The sequence below is a fragment of the Herpailurus yagouaroundi genome, unplaced genomic scaffold (assembly GCF_014898765.1).
Source record: "Herpailurus yagouaroundi ecotype Mexico unplaced genomic scaffold, PumYag 201, whole genome shotgun sequence".
Lineage (NCBI taxonomy): Eukaryota > Metazoa > Chordata > Mammalia > Carnivora > Felidae > Herpailurus > Herpailurus yagouaroundi.
The window spans coordinates 2,865,189-2,873,409 of record NW_024412432.1 but is presented as its reverse complement, the minus strand read 5'-3'; the positions used below and the strand labels follow the sequence as shown (position 1 = coordinate 2,873,409).

The 8,221-nt window shown below is 42.2% G+C and overlaps 1 long non-coding RNA gene across 1 annotated transcript; it reads left to right on the top strand.

The window, feature by feature from the left end:
• Positions 1-1,006: 1,006 nt before the first annotated feature.
• LOC121014131 (uncharacterized) lies at positions 1,007-7,431 on the top strand. Its single transcript, XR_005783052.1, has 2 exons — positions 1,007-1,270; positions 6,980-7,431. It is a non-coding gene; the product is annotated as an uncharacterized LOC121014131 (long non-coding RNA).
• Positions 7,432-8,221: the final 790 nt, after the last annotated feature.

Sequence of the window (8,221 nt, the reverse complement as noted above, 5' to 3'; positions counted from 1 at the left end):
CCTTAAGTCTCACTAGCCCCCACCTCAACCCCTGCCAGTGGACTGGGAAGCTAGGGGTTGCACAGAGTAGACAGACTTTTATTTCATTTTCTTTGTGTGTCATCCTCTAAATGTCCCTACCCTATCCCTCCCCCATTTTTTTTTTTAGACACTTGATTTTTTTTTTTAGACACTCATTCCACCGCTCGGACATTAGAGCACTGTTTCTCAAAGCGCCGTCATTGGCCCCCTGCCTCACTTAAGGCTATGAATGCAGATTCCTGCTACTCACTGAAACTCACTTAATTAGATTCTTTGGAGGCGGTGTTCAGAAATATACACTTTTAAACAAGCTTGCCAGAGGTTTTTATGTGCACCACGTTGGCTTGAGAAGCTTGTTGAAACCTGATCCGTGAATATGCAGGACGTCAATTACAACACTGGAAGTGAATTTGAGTTAAAAAGTTCCTCTGTTGTGAAGATAGGATTTCTGAGGTTAGCTTTCGTTCCAACTTATATGATCTTTGAGCAATAAAGTTTCCAATGTTGACATAAGCCATGTTTCCTGCCTTTGATGACAAAAACATTACTTTGGTGACTCAGTTTCTCCAAATGTGAGGACAAAAATTCCAGTAATCTCCCTAATTCACAGCACTTCCGTAGATAATGACCGTTTGTTCTCAGATGGAAGTAATTTCATTAGCATAAGTGGATGCATATTTTATAAACACAGACGCATGTGTTTCATATTCTTCTCATATTTATTTACACATTCTGTAAACACATGTATACACAGAGCCACATGGACATTTTTAGAGGAGCACATGGAACATTTTGCACATGTAAATACCACAGTTGATGCCTCTGGGGCTTTTTTTCTCAGGTGGCAAATCGGTTACCACTCAGAGGCTCTCAGTTACTACTTTTCCCAAATAAAAATACACCCAGGTCAGCCTCTGGACTCTTCTCAATCTCCCTCCTCCTCTCGGAATGTCCTGGCCTCTAGAGCGTCTAATTTATTGGGGAACTGATGCATCCTAAAATGGTAATGATTTCTAGTAAGTCAATATCATGGCTTTCCAGATAACATCTCTAAATGTACCCAGCCTTAAAGAAGAGAAGTTAGATTGACGAGGTTCTACTTTCCGCCAAGAAGATTTTATAGCTCCCTCCTATGAACACCAAAGGTCTTGGACATACTTGGAGTCAAGTTAAAGTGAACCTTGTCCTGGAAATTCAGGCCCACACAGAGCTCAGTGGTGGAACGCGTGGAATGGCAAAGGTGGCAAAGGTACTCTTAGATGTTAAGATATTTTCTTTCGGGGCACCTGCCTGGCTCAGTTGGAAGAGCATGCAACTCTTGATCTCTGGGTTGTAATTTCCAGCCTCTCGTTGGGTGTAGAGATTACTTAAAATGAATACATTTTAAAAATAATAAAATAAAATGAATAAATAAATTTTGGAGCGCCTGGGTGGCTCAGTGGGTTAAGTGTCCGACTTCGGCTCAGGTCATGATCTCACCGTCCATGAGTTTGAGCCCCACATCAGGCTCTGTGCCAACAGCTCAGAGCCTGGAGCCTGCTTCGGATTCTGTGTCTCACTATCTCTCTGCCCCTCCCCCTGGTTGCACTCTGTCTCTCTGTCTCTCTCAAAAATAAAATAAAAACATAAAAAATAAATAAAAAATAAAATTTGAAAATAATAATAAAATAAATGAATAAATACATTAAAACTTAAAAAAAAAATAGTTTCTCTCTACTGAGCCTCTTACATGAGGCTGAAATAGACCCAAATGTTATCTCTTGCATCAGAAGCACTCAGTTAACTACAATCCAGTGTCTCTTGAACTAAATTTTATTTTTTTCCAGATACTAAATACAATGTGAGAGGGAAAAGAATGTTAGGTATAAATGGTGCTCTACCAATGTTCTCTTGATTTAAACAGTGTGTTTTGGTCCAGAGACCGTGTGATCCTGTTTTCCCCCCTCTTTAAATTTGTTAAGTTTTGTTTGGTTTTTTTTCTGATAGTGAAGGCAAAAATAACTGTCGCCTGCTAAGGGTTTATGTTGCACCAGGAACATCCTAAACCCTTTTACATTCATCCTTGCAAAAGGGCTAGGGGGTTAGTGTTCTTGTCCTCATTTTATAGGTGAGAAAATGGATGCTCAGAAAGAGCCAATGGCTTGTTCAAGATTATACAGCTAATTAGTAACTGATTAATAAAAAGATGTGAATCTAACACCCATGTGCTGGGTTGGATAATGTTCCCCCAAGTTCACCTATTTCCCAGAACTTCAGAATGTGACCTTATTTGGAAATAGGGTCATCATAAACATAACTAGTTAAAGCCATAGTGGAGTAGGGTGGGCCCCTACCCCAATATGGTGGTGTCTATAAAAAGAGAAGAAACACAGAGCTCCAGGAGAATGCCACGTGATGACAGAAGAGGCAGAGATTGGGGTGATGAGGATGGCTGGTAACACGTGAAGCTGAGAGAAAGACACGGAACAGATTCTCTCCTAGAGGCTTCAGAGAGGACATGACCCTATTGACAAGTTGCTTACCGACTTTCAGTTTCCAGAAGTGTGAGACAATAAAATTTTTGTTGTTTCAAGCCACCCATTGTGTGGTACTGTGCTACGGTGGCCCTTGGAAACTAATACAGCCCATGACATAGTCTCCAACCTGTTTAGTGTTGAAATTTTGGAAAATTTCAAAGAGAATTTACTTGATCTCAAGTTCCAGAGCCAACCACTGTGGATTGTTACATTTCAGGCTCCCTTTACTTCCTCTCCACAGCCATTCCACCCATTTCTATGTTTTAAAAATAGTACCAGCACTATTGTGTATTTTCTTCTCCTTTGTTGTTTGGTCAGCTGTATTCTTTACGGGATGTGCCTTTAGGATAGTGAAAACAGCTGTGAACGCCAGCATCCTCTGTGTTCTATCATCATCATCAACAACCTCATCCTCATCATTTCAGTTCCTGGAAATTGGTCTGGTTGAGATGATGGTGGGACCCATCTGTGATGTGGAACATTGGCACAAACAATGGAACAAACTGGCTATGCGTGAGGTCCCCAGAAGATGGCAGTGTGCATCATAAAACCATGCCATCCACATTTGGCCACTTAGCCACCAGCCTGTGAATCCTGGTAGATGGCAGGCGACAGGCCTTAGGCTCCGGGAAGGACCTTCGTGAAGGATACTGGAAACAGCAATCAGACCGCTAATTAGCCTGAGAGGCCACTTGGAGTGAATATTTTCAGGCTTTGCAAGGTCTTTCTTGTTTTGTTTTGTTTTTTTTATAATAAAATTGTTTTGTTTACTTTTTAAGTTTATTTATTTTGAGAGAGAGAGAAAAAATGAGGGAGGGAGGGGCAAAAAGAGAGGGGGACAAATAATCTGAGGCAGGTTCTCTGCTGACAGCAGAGAGCCCGATGTGAGGCCTGAACCCACAAACTGTAAGATCATGACCTGAACTGAAAGTCAGATGCTTAACCAACTGAGCCACCCAGGTGCCCTGCAAGGTCCTTCTTGGTAAAGAGAGAAACTGAACTGCCACTCTAAGCCCTTCGCTTGAAGAAATTTCCCATTCAGACATTGGAGATTGTTGTCACTAATATTTTGACGTATCAGCTACAATCTCTATAATCTGTCCCTTACTGATCTAAGGGTTTAAGGCAGGCATCTCAGTTCCCATGTATATAGACTGTGCACAAAAGAAGGGACGGCTCAGCAAGAATGAAGCAGGGAAAGCTTGGAAGGATCAAGGAGACAGAACACCAGGACACTATTTCTTCAGTGTTTACTAGCTGTGTGATTCTGGGGTTCTCACTTAACCTGTCTGAGCCTAAGTATCCTCTTGTTCTGTTTTTATTTTGTTTTTCATAGGCAGAATGTCTGCTCTGCTGATCCTGCACTGTCAGAGCATAGCTCAAATGAGAAATGACTATTAAAGCTATAAAGTATTTTTGTTATCAATTATTTTCATAGCAGTAATTCTCAAACATTATCTTAGATTAGAATCACGGGCAGAGCTTACTAAACCATGGATTGCTGGGCCCTGCCCCAGAGTTTCTTTCTGTTTTTTCTTTCTTTCTTTCTTTCTTTCTTTCTTTCTTTCTTTCTTTCTTTCTTCCTTTCTTTCGAGAGTGAGCATGAACAGGGGAGGGGCAAAGAGGGAGGGAGACAGAGAATCCGAAGCAGGTTCCGTACTGTCAGTGGGCAGCCCAACATGGGGCTCGAACACACAAACCACAAGATAATGACCTGAGCCGAAACCAAGAGTCAGACGCTTAACCAACTGAGTCACCCAGGCGCCCCACCAGAGTTTCTGATTCAGTAAGTCTGGGTGGGCTGGAGAATTTGCAGCCCAGACAAATCCCGGGGGGATACTAATGCTGCTGTCAAGGAGGACACCTCGAGAGCTCTCGAGGACACCTCTAGCTTACTTCTTAATGCAAATTAAAGAAATTATTTTCAAAACATTGGGAAATGGTGTCCTAGCCTTTATCCTGTGTGTATGTGTGGTCAGTACCTAGATGTAGTCAAATATGTAACTATCTTTTAGATTGTGTCTCTTCTGCTGGTCTATAATTTGCAAGAGCAGGTGTTTTTGCCTTATGGTATTGGCCATAGTCCACCCACCATGGCTGCCACCACCAGCTAATGGTTGCTGCATGCCTAGTGGGACCAATGTGGTCCTCAGGGTTCCCTCAAAGGCCAGAAGGGAAGCTCAGTGAAGACAAACACCTATCTTGGGAATGCTACCAGAAGTGGTTGGAAGTGTTTGGGTCACTGCTGGCTCTCCAGCCCCTTACCCTGCTCTATTTTCACCATAGTACCCCAAGTCTTATAATACAATTTTCTATTGTTTCTTAGGTTTATTTCTTGTTTACCATCTTTCTCTCTGCCCCCAGATATAAGGAGCAAGAGTTTTGTTTACTTCAGTATGTCCCGAGAGCAGTGGCCAGTGAATAAGAGGTGCACAAACATTGCCCTGAATGAATGGATAAATGCTGGCCATGCCCTGCCTTTTCCAGTCACTCCTGATTCCACAAAGCACACATGAGCCTACTTACCGCCTTCCAGGATGACCACAAGGACTGTGGCATTGTTTTAGGGAAACACACACTAACCACAATGAACTATAAAACCCAGGTACTCAGTTCACGTTTAGAGCATGAGGTGGGGTTTACTGTATTTAGATTTTACCAAAAATGACAGTGCTGCTGCATTTTCTACATTTTATGGATTCTGAGGTCAAGGCTAGGTAGCTATTATTACCAGTTTGAGATTCTGTTTTTTCTGATCCTATAACTTGTGATTTGGGTTTTGGGATGGAACTGATCATAAGGTTGGTTCAAGATGATGATTAAGATTCTGCACTAAGAGCCTGAATAGACTAGGAAGCTGTAAAGAGAAGGCTCAGAGGAACCAGAAGCTCAGAGAAAGTATAACCTGAAGAAAAAAGATATGCACACCCAAATAAATGCTCCCCAAGTCCAGTTAAAAGGCAGTACTATGGGGCACCTGGGTGGCTCAGTCGGTTATGCATCTGACTCTTGATTTCGGCTCTGGTCATGATCTCACGGTTTGTGAGATTGAGCCCCGCGTTGGGCTCTGTGCTGACAGTGTGGAACCTGCTTGGGGTTCTCTCTCTCTCTGTCCCTTCCCTGCTTGAGTGTGTGCTCTCTCTCTCTCAAAATAAATAAATAAACTTTTTTTCTTTTAAAGGCAGTATTAGTGGAACTAGCAATCATTGAACACTGACAACGTTGCAGGTGGCAAGCCAAGTGCTTAGTCTTCAGGAACATTTAATTCCCTACCCTATAAAGTATACGCTAGGCTGTACCATATGAAGTTGTCATTTTTATAAGTCAAAAAAAGGTTGAGCACAGCAATATCATTTGCTTAAACTAAAAATTATCATTCCCATCTTATAGATAAGGAAAATGAGCCTCAGAGGGGATAAATAACCTGTCATCAAGCATTTGGCTAGAAAACTATGGAGTAAAAGATTTTGAACCCAGATCTGGTAGTCTCCAAAGACCGCTCCCTTCCCACTATATTATGAGGCTCTTGAAAGAAGATGAAGCTTAGGAAAAGCCATAAAAAGCCAGTTTGTATTGTACTGGTCAACATTTCTTTTAATAACTTATAGTTCTTTACTCTTCCTTTATAGTCATAAATAATGCACTTCAGGAGAACTGTATGTACAACGTTGAAGGAGCCTGAGTACTGAAAGAACCACAAATGGCTGTTTTCAGGTTATCAAATTTTAATAACATTATTTTGTTGCAATACTGCATCGAGCCTTTTAAAGAGAACGTTCCAAGAACTCATTATGTGATTATAAAATAATAAGCCTGTTTTTACAGAGTGATGAACAAGAGCCAGTCCCTCCTTGTGACAATATTCAGAATGCCCTAAATTTTTTAAAATCCTAAGCACATAATCCTCAAGCAAGAGTAGATAAAGCACAAAGTAATATAAGCAGAGAACTAAACAAAACGTGATCAAAATTAATCTGGTACATATTAAGGACACTCTTTTTTAATGTTTTTATTCATTTTTGAGAGGCAAAGCACGAACGGAGGAGAGGCAGAGAGAGAGGAAGACACAGAACATGAAGCTGGTGCCAGGCTCTGAGCTGTCAGCACAGAGCCTGATGTGGGGCTCAAACCCACTAATCACGAGATTATGACGTGAGCCAAAATCAGACGCTTATCTGACTGAGTCACCCAGGCGCCCTGTGACACTCTTGATCATATCTCTGAATGATAATAGTCTAGACGTTGGTGATTTTTCAGTTAACTGTGATGGGAATCTTTGGGGTCTTGTCTTCAGTGTTCTGGTTTCATTGTTGTAAGTTTTCCCTTCTAGTGTGTTGTTTCATCCTAAACGCACACATTTTCGTGGCACTACTTAGAAGCTTAATAAATATGGCACAAGTAAGTGATGTTGAGAGACGAACATCTTGGTATCATTTTTTCAGGCAGGTGGTAACCACTGTGCTAAACACCGGGATGAAAATAAAGCAGCATTAGACATGTTTCTGGCTGCTCACATTGTATGTCTCAAGATGAAACTTCTGTGATCCGACACTGATTGGCGAATGAACAGAACAGAAACAGTTTTGGACTTCATGAGATTTTGACACTACAGCAGTAAGGGGGTAAAAACGTGAGTTGGTCAGTTTAGACGTCCTCATTCACATGCAATGGGTAGAAATCCTGCCATTTCCACAGTATTAATAGCCACTCTCCAATAACTGGTTTTTTCTAATTGTGACAAGTTGTAACAAGACAAGATGGAGGCACACAAGTGGCTGTGCCAGAGGGTTAAATGTATAAGGAATGGGGTAAACGGATTATGATGGGGATTCTTATGTCCAACTTCACTTAATGAAGGATCCTGATCAGAATCAAATACATATGATGCTTCATGATATCTGTGGTGTCCAGTGTCACCTTGTTTAAGATAAAATCTGTTGGGGCGCCTGGGTGGCTCAGACGGTTGAGCATCTGGCTTTGGCTCAGGTCATGATCTCACAGTTTTTGAGTTCGAGCCCTGCGTCGGGCTCTGTGCGGACAGCTCAGAGCCTGGAGCCTGTTTCAGATTCTGTGTCTCCCTCTCTCTCTGCTCCTCCCCTGCTCGTGCTCGCTCTCTCTCTCTTTTTTTTAAAAAATAAACATTAAATGGGGCGCCTGGGTGGCGCAGTCGGTTAAGCATCCAACTTCAGCCAGGTCACGATCTCACGGTCCGTGAGTTCGAGCCCCGCATCGGGCTCTGGGCTGATAGCTCGGAGCCTGGAGCCTGTTTCCGATTCTGTGTCTCCCTCTCTCTCTGCCCCTCCCCCGTTCATGCTCTGTCTCTCTCTGTCCCAAAAATAAATAAATGTTGAAAAAAAAATTAAAAAAAAAAAAAATAAACATTAAAAAAAATGAGAAAAAAAAGATAAAAACTTGTTTCCCAGAATCTCCTCCTTGTGTGGTTCCAGGTTAGATTAGCTCAAAAGAGGAATTTACGTGAGGAAGTGAAGCAACAGCCATAACTTTTGGAAGGTCACGGTGGTTAGATGCAGTGACAGACATTCTTACAGGTGCTGGAAGATTCCAGATTGTTCTGTCTCCTGTGCTCCATATCTCACTCTTCTTCCTGGCTTCCGGCCCCACTGACCGATGGCAGCCCCCATCAGGGCCATCATCAGATGCCTAGCTGTGTAGCCCCAAACACA